The following is a 14,403-nucleotide window of genomic DNA, read 5'->3' on the forward strand; positions in this document are numbered from 1 at the left end:
AGGACTTGGAGTCCTGAGTATCCTCCACCCATCAGTTGCCAACTCACCCAAGTTATTTAGTTTCATTGTATTAAAAAGCCTAGTTGTGAAAATGCCTGACAGAGAGGGAAAACAAAACAAAACAAAACAGGAAAACCCAAAAGTGACACCTCATGCTTCTGCTCTGTGGAAATTGGAAAGACTGATAGCCTTACTTTGAGAGCTGTTCACTATGGAAAAATACGAAAGTTCTTGCAGAAATGTCTTTATTTTATTTTAGGGTCTGTGGGAATTTGGAAATATAGCATAGGTTTTTAATTGTTCACAGCTGGTGCATGAAAAGAGTGGTAATAATAATTAGAAGTCATATGGTTCACCTTGTAAGCTGTTAATTTTAATCCACTCAATGTTTTTGATCTGAAGTCTGGCAGAGTCTTCAAGTGTAACCATTTGGAGGAGCCCCATCCTCGTTCTGTGTCAGGAAGTGATCTGAGTCTCTCTTGTCCTGCCGATTTGTTACAATCAAGCCATCGAAATAATTGTGATGTTTTCCACCCCCAAACACAAAAGCAGCCCATACTCAACAAAATTCATCTAAACATCCTCCCTGCAAGAGCCCTTAGGAGGAAGCAGCAAGTACCCTAAGTGTGTATCCAGCCTGTACAGGGAGCTGGCCGGCCTTGGAAGAAGGGAAAAATATTTTAAAATCCCAGTGGATTTTATATTATTTTTTTAGACATACTAATATAAAATGACCCATATGAACAAGTTGATGGCCTCTTACAATTTATGCTGGCTACTTATTTGACTAATTTAGTAAATAGTTGTTACTCAGAACTGAGGGATTCTCTGAACATTTTTTTCTTCTCTCACTTGAATTTTAGCACAAGATTACTTTTTCTGGCTTTAGTGGACAGAAGAATCTAGCCAAGAAAACTTTGCAGGGACAACATTGTTTATTTATTTATTTAGTTTGGTACTGGGGATTGAACTCGGGGGCACTGGACCACTGAGCCACATCCCCAGCCCTTTTTTGTATTTTATTTAGAGACAGGTTCTCACTGAGTTGCTTAGTGCCTCACATTGCTGAGGCTGGCTTTGAACTCGTGATTCTCCTGTCTCAACCCCCTGAGAGCCGCTGGGATTACAGGCATGTGCCACCACACCTGGCTAACGTTTTTTTACTTTTAAAAGTATGCATTGTAGAATAATCTCTTGAATCTCTAAAAAGAAAGCATTTTATTAAAACTAAGCTCTTTGTCACATCTTATTTCCAAGAAAACAAAGCATCATCATTTTCACTTTGGAGGGCCATGGAACTGAAGTAACAACTACAGGGAGACACCAGATCAGAATTAGGAATTAGTGTGAGATCTCTGCATTTAGCAATTTCTAAATTGGTGATCATCACTCGTTTACCCACCTCTGCTGTTTCATTAAATATTGCCTGTCACAGTGAACACAGGAGCAGTAACAATTCCATTAACAGGGAGTCTCACATCCCTGCCCCTTACAGCGCCTTTCCCCATCCCACAGGGTTTGTATATGGTGTTGGGTGTGTGGACACTGTGTGTGCTTCTGTTTGAAGTACTTGCATCTGGAGAGCCAGCTTGAAAAAGCAAAACAGAAAAATCCATTGGCATTTTGAGAGTTGAATCTACAGAAGATGTTGTTTGCAGTGTGCTGAAAACATAAGGTCCCAGCAGCCGGAACAGGCCTGGTGCCAGGCAATTTCACTTCCCGAGAAAGAAGAGGGCTGAGCAGTCCTCTAAGGATTAGCTCCAACTCAGCAGCTGCTGTCTGAGTTTGATTATGCACATCCTGCTCCAGGAGACCTGCGTTAACCCTCGAGCCCCTGGGGAACCTCAGTGCTGTCTTTTAAACAAAAGATTCTTCACTGGGACACCCAAGGGCAAAAGCCAAAACAAAGTGGAGGTTAAAAGAAGGAGGAGCCTCCGGAGACTGGATTTGAGAGAACAATTTTAAGAAGGAAGGCGATGCAGAATTTTGGAATTGCAAGTGTCTCTAAGACCCTTAAATTTTATAGATAAAGCAGAGACTCAGAGAAGTGCAGGAACTTGCCCAAAGAGAACTAGTCAGAACCCAAACCCAGGTCTCCTCATTTCTTAAGGATGTACCATATCCACAAAGATGTGATTCCCACATCAGTATAAACAATATGTTGCATATTTTTTGAAAACTGAGCTGAGAAAAGGATTATGGGTTGTGTGTTAATCATGTTTTATAGATTGTCCAGGAATATTTAGATTTTTCTTTCAAGTATCATGTTATGTGTGTGAACTGAAACAAGCTACCAGTGAATGGATTGTTCTGGTAAATTCTGTATATGGTTCTGAAAGGCAGAAGAGGCATCCTGGGAAGGGTTGGGAGGAAAGCTTGAATCCAGAAGCACTGGGCAGGAAGGGTAAGGGAATAGACTTACATTCAGCCCCAGTGGTATGAGCAGCAGGGCTGCAGCCTAGGATTTATGGCCTCCAGTCTGGAGAGGTAGGTGGGCTCACATGATCCCCCGCTTGTTGAATATGTGTGGGGTCTTTGAGCCTAAGGCTGTCCAGGTCACAAAAGGCTTCATGGAAGAAGATGGCTATCTCCAGTTCTTTGAGAGTAATATGTTGCTGTTTATTTCACATCTGTGTTGAGTATGGAGAATTTTCCCTGCTTTGTGGTTGTAACAAGATCCCTGGCTTGCTTCCTTTTAAAGGTTGGGGAGCTAATTTCTCATAGGAAATAACACATTAAATCCAAGGATCTCACTAAAAATATGCGTGCTTTCTCATTTTGCACATTTAAAGGGTTGAGCCAGTGCAGGTTTGTTTGATATAATGGAATTTATTGAACATTGTTGACTTAAAGAGTTTTGACTAAGCAAGAGAGGGGAAAAAGTCAGGATGCATTTTTCTTGTATTTATTCTTTTTTTCTAGGATTTCAGTATCCCAAATAGGAAGAAAGAGTCTTCTCACAGTGCTGGGAAGTGTTTTTATTTAGTAGCCTCATCAGAACATTGATTGACTGTTGATTGAGCTTTTGAAGTACCTGTTGCCTGAAAGTGAATTTTTCAAATGATTACCTGATTTTTTTCCCCTTCTCTGGCTGGAGAAAAGTTAGGGCAGCTTTGTGTGATTTTGTTGTCCTTCCTTAAAGACATAGTTTAGGGTACTTTGGAAGGAAAAAAGTATCAAAAGGCCCTTAATCCCTTCCTCCTTTGTTTCCTTAATTGGTAGCAGTATCCCTCCACCCTATTGAGAAGCTCTTTCTCAATGCCATTATTAAGCTCTTAATGATAGTGGAGGTGGCAACTGACCTGGTCTTTTCTGTAGGCAGTTATTCCAGTTTCTGTTCTGCACTCTCTACCACTTTTGAGAAGATCCTTATTTATACTAGTAAAGTAAGGGAAGTAGCATAAGGAGCTGTGATCTGTATTTGAAATAGTGCTAAGCCATCTAATTGGATTTCTAGAGCAAGACGAGCCATCTTAGGATGTAAGGTGTCAGCTCAGTCCTGTGAACTGCCTCCAAATGCTTCACCTGGGCCACAAGCAGGGCTCTTCAGGTGGCAGTTGCATCTGGGGAGGGCATGTGTCTGTTTCTGGATTAGCTTTACACCAGTGAAGTGTGTTTCCCACCTGCTGTTTTTGCCTGGGCTTGGAATTTTTCCTTTTCACTGCTTGTCATTTGGCCTTTGGTTGGGAATGTGTCCTCCCTTTCAGAGCCAGCAGATTCTGTGTGAATCATCAAGTACCATTTCTCCAAGGAGTTATTAATTCAGTTCTTCCATAGTGAATGCCTCACCCTACAGTGATAAACCTCTGAATCTGAAATCTCCTTAAAGAAACCTTTTGTCCCCCCTACCCCAAAATGCATATGATGGATTGCCAAGTGGCACAAATCCCATATGCTTGTAGCAGTGTCCTTCTTTGGCCATCTCTTTTTAGAGGATTTGGTATTTAAGCTAAACCACATTAATGTGAAGGTAAGACTTTGGAATTATGAAAGTAGTTCAGAAATAATAACGGGGACCTCTTAGATTTCCTTGAAGAAGACAGTTGAATGTGCGGTGACTGTATGTGAATATCACATTTTTGAAAGTGTTGCATATTAATTTTGGCTGGGAGTTGAACTTGCCCATCTTGGGCTGGACTTTTCCAGGGGAGTTCTAGGTGCCACTGGAGAGGAGCCTTTCATTCTCAGCATTCTGGGGGAGATTTACGCCTGTAAGCCGGATAAAAATACGTGGAAAGGTGATTAGTTTAATTGGCCCACTATTATAATTATTCAGTAGGAGGTGACTAGGACTGCTATTATAGCTCCAAATGCCTGGTCGGAAGGGGAGGAGAAACTCATTGAAAACAGCAGTAACATTATAAAACGTTGGTTTAAACACACATTTAATAATAAATTACCCTGGCACTTTAAGGACACAGATATAATAATCCATTCAAAAAAATAAAAAAAGGAAAGAGAGAAAAGAGGTGACCTTTCTTTTAAGGATAATAATAGGAAATTCTGTTAATGATTTCTTTAGTATGCCATTAGAATAGTAGGCAGGGAACTGGCTTTAGGGAGAGGTAAACTCAGTGTTTGTAACTTGAAGATTGTCTTTTCCAAAGTTGGTCACTACATTCAGGGTGGCCACAATGGTGGTGTTGTTTTGGCTTCTTAAAAAAAAAAAAGTCCAGTTCCCAGTAATGTTGTAAAGTAGAATATTTTTCTTTCACATCAAAGGGCAGGGAATGTTCTACAGACAGTGAGCTAAGAATCGGGAGCAGGCATTTCAGTCTTTGCATTGGGAAACTATGCGTGGAATGTCATAGTTCATGGACCAGAGACCCTGAAGTGAATCCAGGTGCCTGGGCGGTATTAAGTTTTCCTGCAGTGAAATGACTGCAGGCAGAAATTGCAGCCAGATGAACCCAAAATAAAATTGATGGCTTTATTGGACATCCTTTTCATGAGATTTAACTTTTTAATGTGCACATATATCACTCTGGGGATGTCATTATAAACGGCTGACCTTTTGTTTGGGGGGACTGCTGCACGTTGACTGTGGAGCTCTGCTCAGCCCGGCTTTGAGTCCCACCCACATCTGTTGAGCATGTGAAAATATATATATATATATATATATATATATCTCCCCACCCCCCTTCTGTAGCACACTGACAACTGGCTAAAAAAGATTTAATGAAAACCAGTCAGGACTAATCTCAGTTAGATATTCCAGTTTTAGGTTGGTTCAGAGGTAGAAATTGGGGGCTTCCTGAAAGTCTTTTTTGGAGGGCAGCATTAGGAGTTCTCCTTGGGCAGGGCACTGGGTTTCTTTTTTCTCAACTCCCGGCTGAGGTTAATGATTGTAGGGTGGCTGGGAATAATGAACCATAGCTGCAAAGCTTGTTATCAACAAGGAATATTTAAAAACCGTTCCTCCTTCCTCTTTCCCTTTTCCAATAGGAGTCTGAGTTCCGCTGTGGTTACACCTAATAAATACTGCAGGCTTCGTTGGGCTGTTTAATGGGACCTAATGTAATGTCATTTGTGCACTTCAGTGGGTGGTTCTTGTGTTTGTGTGGTTTTTGCTCAATCCTGGAAAGATGTGAGATTTGAGGACTTACCAGTTACCGACTTCTAGAGAACCAGAATCTGAGAGTGTCAAGACGTTGGCCCTTATTTAACAAGTAACCTGAATTTCCATAAGAGCTTTGAGGATACTGGAGGAATTGGGTCACATTAATATAAAATTGCATTCTGTACTTCTGCTCAGTCCAGGGAGATGATGGGAACTCCTGCTCTCCCTCCCTCCTGTATGCAAATCCCAGTTGTGCTTTCAGCCTCTGCCCAAGTGTCCCTGATGTTCACAGCTGCCTATTTCTCCCTCCCCAGGAGATTCTCTTTTTTATCGTTTGCTAGTCTGGAGGCAAGCAATGGTGATCTTCTGGTCAGTGAGCTTCTGTCATTAAGGGAGATGGCTTGATCCTGGTCATGCCGGAGAAGCTTCTACCTATACCTTAGAAATCACCCTTCTGAAGGTTTGCTATGGCTTCTTTCCATTCTTCCTGCAGCAGCCAGCCTGCCACCTGTGTTCATTTACTCTAGTGGACCTTGTTTTCTATAGCACAGGAGGGTGGGGTATGCTTAGGTCCTTGGACCAGTTCCTGATCAGAGTCCCTTTCCCCTTGGGGTGAGGCCGCACTGTACTATACCCAGCCTGTGCTTCTGTCCCTTTTTGATTACCATTGATTGTGGTCTGCTTAGGGGACAGCGAGAAGGTTCTTTCCTGGGGACCAGAAATCAGGTTCCGTTTCTCTAGTCTTTTTCTTCTGCTATAAAACTCTCTGACAAAAACTTCTTTCAAACTGGTCACCTTCTAAGCAGGTTGATGGAACTCAAGACAAATCAGAAAACCAAATCTGTTAATTTCTGAGGATTTTCTTTTGATTTGTTGGATTTTTCCCTCTGGGGGAAAAAAAAAACTATTGCTTGGGTTCAAGTTTTTCCATATGTAAAATTATAATAAGTCTACTTGCTCATAGAGTTGAAAGGGATGGTCTTAGGAAGGGAATGAAATAATGAGCACTTCGAGACAAAAGTTTCTAAGTTGGCATTTATAGATTTATACCCTTTCCACACATTGTCAGGGTTGATCCTCACTGTAAACCTGTGAGTCAGGCATCATTGATGTCATTTCACAGATGAGGAAAGTAAGTCTCAGGTTGAAGGGAGATTTTTCAAAACTGAGCATCTGATCTGAAGTTTCCTAAGCATCAGATGACAGATAGTCATGGCTATTAGACAGGCTGTGGTAGGTGTGTTTTTACCTTGTAGTTCTTTCCTGATGTTCCTGTTCTGTAGTCCCCCCAAATGGCTTTGTACTACCCATTTTTGTTATGAGTCTGAGAAGGTTAGAATTCTGTGGATATGTGGTACTTGTTTGTTATTCTGGCTTTAAATATAGATGTTTTTAAAGCTAATCCAACTTAAAAGTTTTATAGATAATGAAACATCAAAAGTCATTTTTTATAGTCCCTCAATATGTATTGGGGAACTGATTTCAAGATCACTACAGATACCAAAACCTATGGATCTCTAAGTCCCTTATATGAATGATATGGTACATGTGTATAACCTACACCCACCCTCCCATATACTTAAAAATATCTGTAGTACGTACAATACTTAGTGCAATGTAAATACTTGGTAGATAATTGTTATATGTATTGTTTAGGGAATGACAAGAAAGAGAGTCTATGCATGTTCAGTTTGTATGCAATTTTAAAAAATATTTTCAATCTGCAGTTGGAACAATGGAAGTCCAATTGTATGTAGGCAAAAGAAAAACTTAGAAGTTTACATGCCTGCAGTACAGAACTGGTTTCTTTCAGGCAGTTATAAAACCACTCAATCACTATATAACAGTGTTTGTTTCTTGTTATACAGCATATTACAGGTAAAAGGCATGAACAAATATGTTATAACAGAAATTTCTTCGCTTCCTGCCATGAAAGACCAGTCTCTAGTCTGTTTTCAACAAAATATGGAAAATAAAGGAAGATCTTTCTAGGTTCCAGGAATGCCAACATTAATTATGCCCTGGAAATCCCTGTTGGTGGGGGGAGGAATTAGATGGTGAGCAAAAAGCAGGAAAAGGTCTTTCCCTTTCCTTTTTGAGAACTTTTAATGGCCTTCATAAGTACTTGGTGTACTTCACAGAGAACAGGCAGGAAAGGTCAAGTCAGAGAATCACAAAACTGGGTTCTGTAGGGACAACCCATATAGCAGTGGCCAGGCTCTGATTTCACTCTGTCTGATGATCCATTTGTAAAACAGGACAGTGATTCACTGTCTGGTGCATGTTAAGCTCCATCTTGTAGGGAGTCAGGGGACCTGGCCGTTGGTCTTCAGGAAATTAGGAAATGCTTCCTGGGGAGGTGGTGGCTTCATACAGTAATCTTTTCTTGATGTCTGGGTGATTCCCACTCCTAATACTTGGATCTGTTTTTTGGAGGTCAGGGTGATACTCTTTATTCTCCACATCGGTTGCTGATATTTTTAACTTTTTTTTTCTTGACATCAGCCCCTCTAAGATTTATTTTAGCAGCTAGCATAGTGCCTGACCCATAGTAGGTGCTTCGTAAATACTAGTATGGACTTTCCCACAGGGGAAAAAGGGGCAGGCACTCTTTGCCTGTTGACATGGAGGGGTTGAGACAGGGCAGGGAGGTGTTCATTCCCCCACCAAGGTTTCCTGCCTATACAAACTGCTTTTGAAGAATTGTTTCCACTGATGACCAGGTTCAGGAGCTGCTGACTCCTCCCCCAAGCTTTCCAGTATCCCACACATGAGCAGTAGAACTGAACTTGACTGGTATCTGACTTTCCTGGGTTAGCAATGGTGAGCACCTCTCTCATCTTTGGGGAGCCTAGCACATACAGACTCAGTATCTGTGTGCAGTGTGCAAACCCCCATGCTAAGAGCAAAGAACTAGCCAAGACACGGGAAGAAATCCTGAGATCACAACAGCTGACGGTGGGCCTGTGCTCGCCCACCTTTTGTGTCTATGTAAACTTTACTCCTTGGATCCTCAGTGAGCAGGCTGGGAACCCTACGCCCCCTGTGCTGTCTCTCATGCTCCAGCACAAGTGCCAATGAAGCCTTATTCAGATGGTATCGCTTGCCTCTATGTGATTTCTATCTCAAACCAAGCAGAAGAACCTTCAGATGAGGTGGTGACAATGGGAGCTCATGACACCAAAATGAGCAAGCAACATCAAAAAGAGCTGTAATTTCTATCCTGAATTGAGCAAAAGAGTCCCACATCGATGGGTAACAGGGAGAAAGACCAGGCTCAGGGGCAGGTCTGAGCTTCATTATTTCTGCCTCTGGAGTGCTTAAATGCACCCTCTATGGCAATAGGGGCAGTGGTGCCATGTCATAAATATCACTAGGATTGTTCTAATGTTCTTTGTTCTCCATCACCCGAGCCTCACCACTGCTGTTGTAGGACAGATACTACAGGAGTCTCCTGGCTGACTAGTGCCTGAATCCTCTACCAGTTTCCCAGCTGGGATGTGTTGGATGACTGTACTGATATTCTCATGCCCCTCAGCCCTCAAAGAGCTGGCTTGCGCCCAAGTGGAGACCCCAGGCCAGTCACCTGAAGCTAAGAGCATCCATTTGTGTCTTCAAGTGGGCTTTGAAAAAAATACTACCACGGATCACACTCAGTTCAAATCAATGGATGTGTAACTGATGTGATTCTGCAATCTGCATACGGGGTAAAAATGGGAGTTCATAACCCACTTGAATCAAAGTGTGAAATATGATATATCAAGAACTATGTAATGTTTTGAACAACCAACAATAAAAATTTAAAAAAAAAGAATCATTAATGTTATATTTTCTCAAAAAAAAAGTTTTATTCTTAAATTCAAGAGGCAAAAACTAGGTGGGAAAGGACATCATTTCAAATATGTTTATTTCCCACTCAATAATTAGTAGCATGTTAAAAAAAATGGATGGAAGAAATTACATCAAGATGTTGTCAGTAATTACCTCTGGTGCTTGGCTTATGCGTGACTTTTGTTTTCTTGTTTATAATATCCCATATCTTTAAAATTTCTAGTGGCAATGTGTGTGGTAGGTTTAAAATAAGAAGGAATGATTAAAAACAAATAAGCCCTCACTTGGAACCATTCTTACATTTCAAAATTCCACGAGAACAAGTGACCCTGTTGACTGTCAGGGTTAAGAATCTAACAAACATAAAACACCAAAGGTGAATCCAATTCTAATTATTTCAGTATCCTGGGCATTTCCCTCCCCAGGTGCCTTGCTTAGTGCTTATTGTCAAGGTTGATTCAAGGTATGAGATATAACCTTTGAGCAGAAGGCTTGTGGGTGGATTCGAACCCTGCTTCCTTGGGGTACCTTATCTCAGAAGTCTTCTTTTCATTTTTTTCCCCCTTAAATGCCTTCTTCTCTTTTCCCTTCCTTATGATCCCTGGATTTGCTGAATAATTCTTTTCATTCTTTGTTCTTTCCTATCCCCTGTGTGCATAGAGTTAATGTCCCTTGTGCCTACTTTGCTAAGTGACAGAGGTTCTGTTCTTAACTTGTCCCTCATGCAACAGCCTGTCTAGTTCCTTAGTCATCATAGTTTTCCTCTTCTAATCACATCCTTCCCACTCATTTACATCTTTCTGTTAATAAGATGCCTAGAACTTTCTAACCTATTAGTTTAAACCAGATTTCTTAAAAAAATAAAAATAAAAAAGAGTGGACTGTTTTTCTGCCTTTGTTGGTTTTTGCTTTGTTTTAAGATAAATACTGTATATGTTAAAGGTGTTTACACCCTAATTTCTCTGACTTCTGAAAAAGTTATCTTTCATTGACATTTTAATTCTCTGAAGGGTGTTTCATCTAAATGGTGGCCCTGAAAGACCTGAGGAATTAGATGAAGGGACACTATATTTCTTCAGCAAAATTTTAGAATGATTAATAGCTAGGTCAACATGTTGTGATTACTTACAAATATCAGAATACACCATAATTTTATTACTCATATTTTCTTTTATTTATATAACATTTTTGGATCTTATATCATGTCATGAAATTCTGAGCATAGATAATAAAAATAAGTAATGAAAAATCCCAGTTGGTAGAGTATTAGTTTAAAAAATTGTAACTATTTAATTTTTAGAGTAATGTTGCCTTCTTACAGGATGCCATTGCAGCTTAAGCTACTGTAACAAATTTTTGAATGCCTAGTACATTTAAGTACCATGTTCTGCCTTGCAGATGATACAACCTTGTAGCAGTTGGCCATAGGTATGATGTCAGGAAGTCTCAATCATAGAGTGACAATAAGTCAGAGCTAAAAGGTCACCTAATCTCAGTGTCTCCTGACCATTTTGAAATGATGGCACACATTGGAAAGGGTCTCACAGTGCATTGCTCTCAGCTGGAGGTGAGGGATCTGGGGCCTGCTTTGTGGACTCTGCCCAGGTGCCCTGAGGGCTGAGAGGCTTCAAAATGTAGGCACAGCTGGGCTAGGGCCTTGCACTTGGGAAAGTGTGATCCTTTCCAACTCTCCCATTTGACTAATGAAGCACATTGATGTTTACCCATTGAGACCTGGAGAGGTAGAGCAGCTTGTTCAAGGTCACAGTGAGTTAGTAATTCTGCAAACAGAATCTGAGCATTTCAGAAATTGTTCTTTTATATAAGATGCCCCCATTATGTTGTTCTTCCAGGATATTAAGGGCCATAAAATCCTTTTATAGGGCACATCTCCCCAAAAGATTCATCTCTTTGCCATATTTTATGGAGAAGTGTAGTAAATTATCTCTCTTTTGGACAACCCAAAGATTAAACAGTTGTTTTAAAAAAAAAATCATGTTCGAATTCAGATTAGGAAACTGCAAATAGTCCAGTAAATGCAAAAACAACCAAAATCACTTTAAATTATTTTATTTACATAAACCAAGAATGTATGCAACATATAAAACCAGTTGCCTCCCTTTTAAACTCAAGAGATACAAAAGTAAGAAAAGGAGATAAAAGTTGATTAAAGTTTTAACTCTTATGATGAAGCAATACTGCTCTCACCCTTAGATATATTAACCATCAACTATTTAAGTCCTTTAAGAATACTAAGAAGCCAGGATTTGCTGGCATGGCTTTATAATTCAGTTCTGGTAACCTTTAAACTGTCTTTCAGCCCCATAATATGATTCACTGATTCTAGGGTAACTGTGGCCTCACATATGTTCACATGTGTGCCAGCCAAGATGCACAACACGGGAACATGGAGTCTTATCTTTGTTTTTTGTCTGAACTACAAACTCTATTTACCAGTTCCGGACAATTTAGAGTGTGCTAGGGCTGTGACATTAGATTGACTTGTTTTACCATTACCTCCAGATGTATGTCTAGACAAGCATTGCCTGCCATTAGCAGCTGTGTGTCCTTAGAGAAGTTCCTTATCTCTCCTGGCCTCCATTTTCATCTGGAACGTGAGGGGTGATATTACCTATCTGTTAGGGATGATGTGCAGATTAAATAAATTAATAAATACAGAGTGTTCAGGATAACATCTGGCACATGGAAGTAAAAACAATAAATGTATAAATAAATGTGAGCTAGTCTCAGCACCATTATTATTAACAGCTACCACGGATTGTCATTGAGTTGGGGCCAGCAAGGGGACCTCTAGGTATAGTTGGGACCTAACCTATTTTGTCAGACTCAAGAGTTATACCTTTTGTAAAACATTAGTCACCTAACTGAGTTCTTGGGGCACTTAGTTGACATTAAATTCTAGTCATTCTTTTGCAGAAATGTTGGCAAATAGAAAAGAGGAATGATGATCTCAACTTTTGGCTCCCCTAAGACTGCATGCATGAATACCTAGACAGCAGTATGGTACTTTTTTAGCTACGCCCCCTGCCACATCTGCAGGAGAGAGCAAGAACTGTGAATTCAGACAGGCTGGGTCTGGTTCTTGTCCACAGTTACAGGCTGAGTGCATCAGGGCCATGTCTTTCCTCTCTTGACAGTCAGTCATCTTCTAAAGGAGCTGTAAGCTACCAGGGACTTGGTGTGACTAGCAAGGTGCCTGGAGCTCAGGCTGTGCTCCATGCTTGTGCCCTTCCTTGTCTGAGTTCATCTTTCCTAAATGATTTTTTTTCTAAATCAGTTATTTTGAGCAGTATCTTATGGTGGCCCATGATGGATGAGCACAGGAAATATCAATACGAATATTTTTTAAGTGTATCTCATGCACAATTTGGGACATACATAATCTGAAATTCAAATTGAACAGGGCACCTTATATTTTTATAAAGCAACCCTACAAATATCTGACCCAGTTACATTATGAAAATTTTTACCCCCCCAGCAGCATATTTTGGAATTGCAAATGCCAAAAGGAATGAGAGAGGTTCCTAGGTATGTACTAAGGCCCTGTTTTGATTGACTTAAAAAGAAAATGCCTGAAGGTTAATAGGAGATTCTGAAAACACAGAGGTTTTTTTGTGATTTCAGGGCTTGAGATATGTATACACTTGGATTTGGGAAATCACATGGTAAATGGAGGGTATATATTTTAGGCTGAATGTCAGGCTGGAAATGGGTGAAAGTAAACAGTTTTGTTTTCAGATGCCATTCTACCTCAACTCAAAACCTGGAAAAGTCTTTTTCTTCCTTACATAATTCACAGCCCTAATAATCTGGATTTGAAAAAACAAAACAGAGAGTCTGCCTTGGAAGATGCTGTGAATGAGCTTTTGGACTTGAGACTTGAGAGACAATATAAAAAGATGGTCATACCAGTTAAGGTTTACACTAGGAAGTTTTATGAAACGTAGAAATGGCTTTTTCATGCAGCTCAAAGGCATGATGTTAAAGAGGGAGAACCAAAGAGGAGTGATTTGTGTTTGTCAACCCACTAACATTTATTAAAATGTCCATAGGGAATACCGAAGTAATTAGATGACACGGACTTGCCCCTCCAGGAATTTAATTTATGGGTGAGAAATTTGAAAAGAGAGTGGTTTATCCCAGCCTTCTTTTTCTTCCTTTTGTTTCATCTCTTAATCCCCCCTTCTCCCAGACAGGAATAGGTTCGCTGCAGCAAAGGAGGGGAACAATCCAGTGAAGGTTGTTAGTGACATGGCTCCTCATAGAGATTGCGTGGGTGGTGTGGGGACATTTCTTGGGAACCTACTAGAAGTGGTCATCATCATATCTGAGTGCCTCAATATGCTAGGGATGTGGCCTTGAACAAGACAGGCATAATCCTGGCCCTGAGGTGCTAGTACTATATCATCTATCATGTGGGTTGAGAAGAGGAAGATTGACTGGGTAGGAGGGAATTGTAGCCTGCAGGAGCTGACTGAGGGTTGCTCCCCCAGGCTCTTTCCCACAGTCTGATGTTGGCCAGAATACTGGATACCTGGCAGATATCTGTGCCCTGTTGCTCAGAAAGCCCTCAGACCTGGGATCCCACTCACTGCGGAGATTTTATATCAGAATCTTCAGTAGATAGTCCCAGCCGACAATGGCAAGATTGAGGAAAGCAACTCATCAGTCAGCCATCAATCCACTTCTCTCTCTTTATAAAATAATGAATGCACACTCTTATTTAATGTCAGAATGCCTCCTTAGATTGTACCTTTACAGGGCTCTACTGAGTAAGAGAACTCTTATTTGATCCATGTTAGGGGGCAAACAAGATTGTATTGTGATAAGAATGTTGTTTTTTGCTTTCCATTTATGAATGGTACAGAAAAAGAAGCCTAATGCTTTTGGCAACTTTCATTTTCTTTTTTTCTTTTTTTTTTTTTTTTAAGATAATTAGGAAATTTTTTTAAAAACTCCTTATTTCAACTTTTTTTTTTTTTTTTTTTTGG

General features: G+C 40.4%; 1 protein-coding gene and 1 long non-coding RNA gene across 2 annotated transcripts in view; both read left to right on the top strand.

The window, feature by feature from the left end:
- Positions 1-14,403, top strand: part of Sdc2 (syndecan 2) — a 109,207-nt gene that overhangs the window by 21,613 nt on the left and 73,191 nt on the right. The window lies entirely within an intron of this gene.
- Positions 1,100-14,403, top strand: part of LOC125610519 — a 21,462-nt gene continuing 8,158 nt past the window's right edge. Inside the window, exons 1-2 of the long non-coding RNA XR_007340510.1 lie at positions 1,100-8,518; positions 11,324-11,327. This is a non-coding gene — a long non-coding RNA (uncharacterized LOC125610519). The remainder of the gene's footprint in view (positions 8,519-11,323; positions 11,328-14,403) is intronic.

Source organism: Marmota marmota, unplaced genomic scaffold (assembly GCF_001458135.2).
Source record: "Marmota marmota marmota unplaced genomic scaffold, marMar, whole genome shotgun sequence".
Lineage (NCBI taxonomy): Eukaryota > Metazoa > Chordata > Mammalia > Rodentia > Sciuridae > Marmota > Marmota marmota.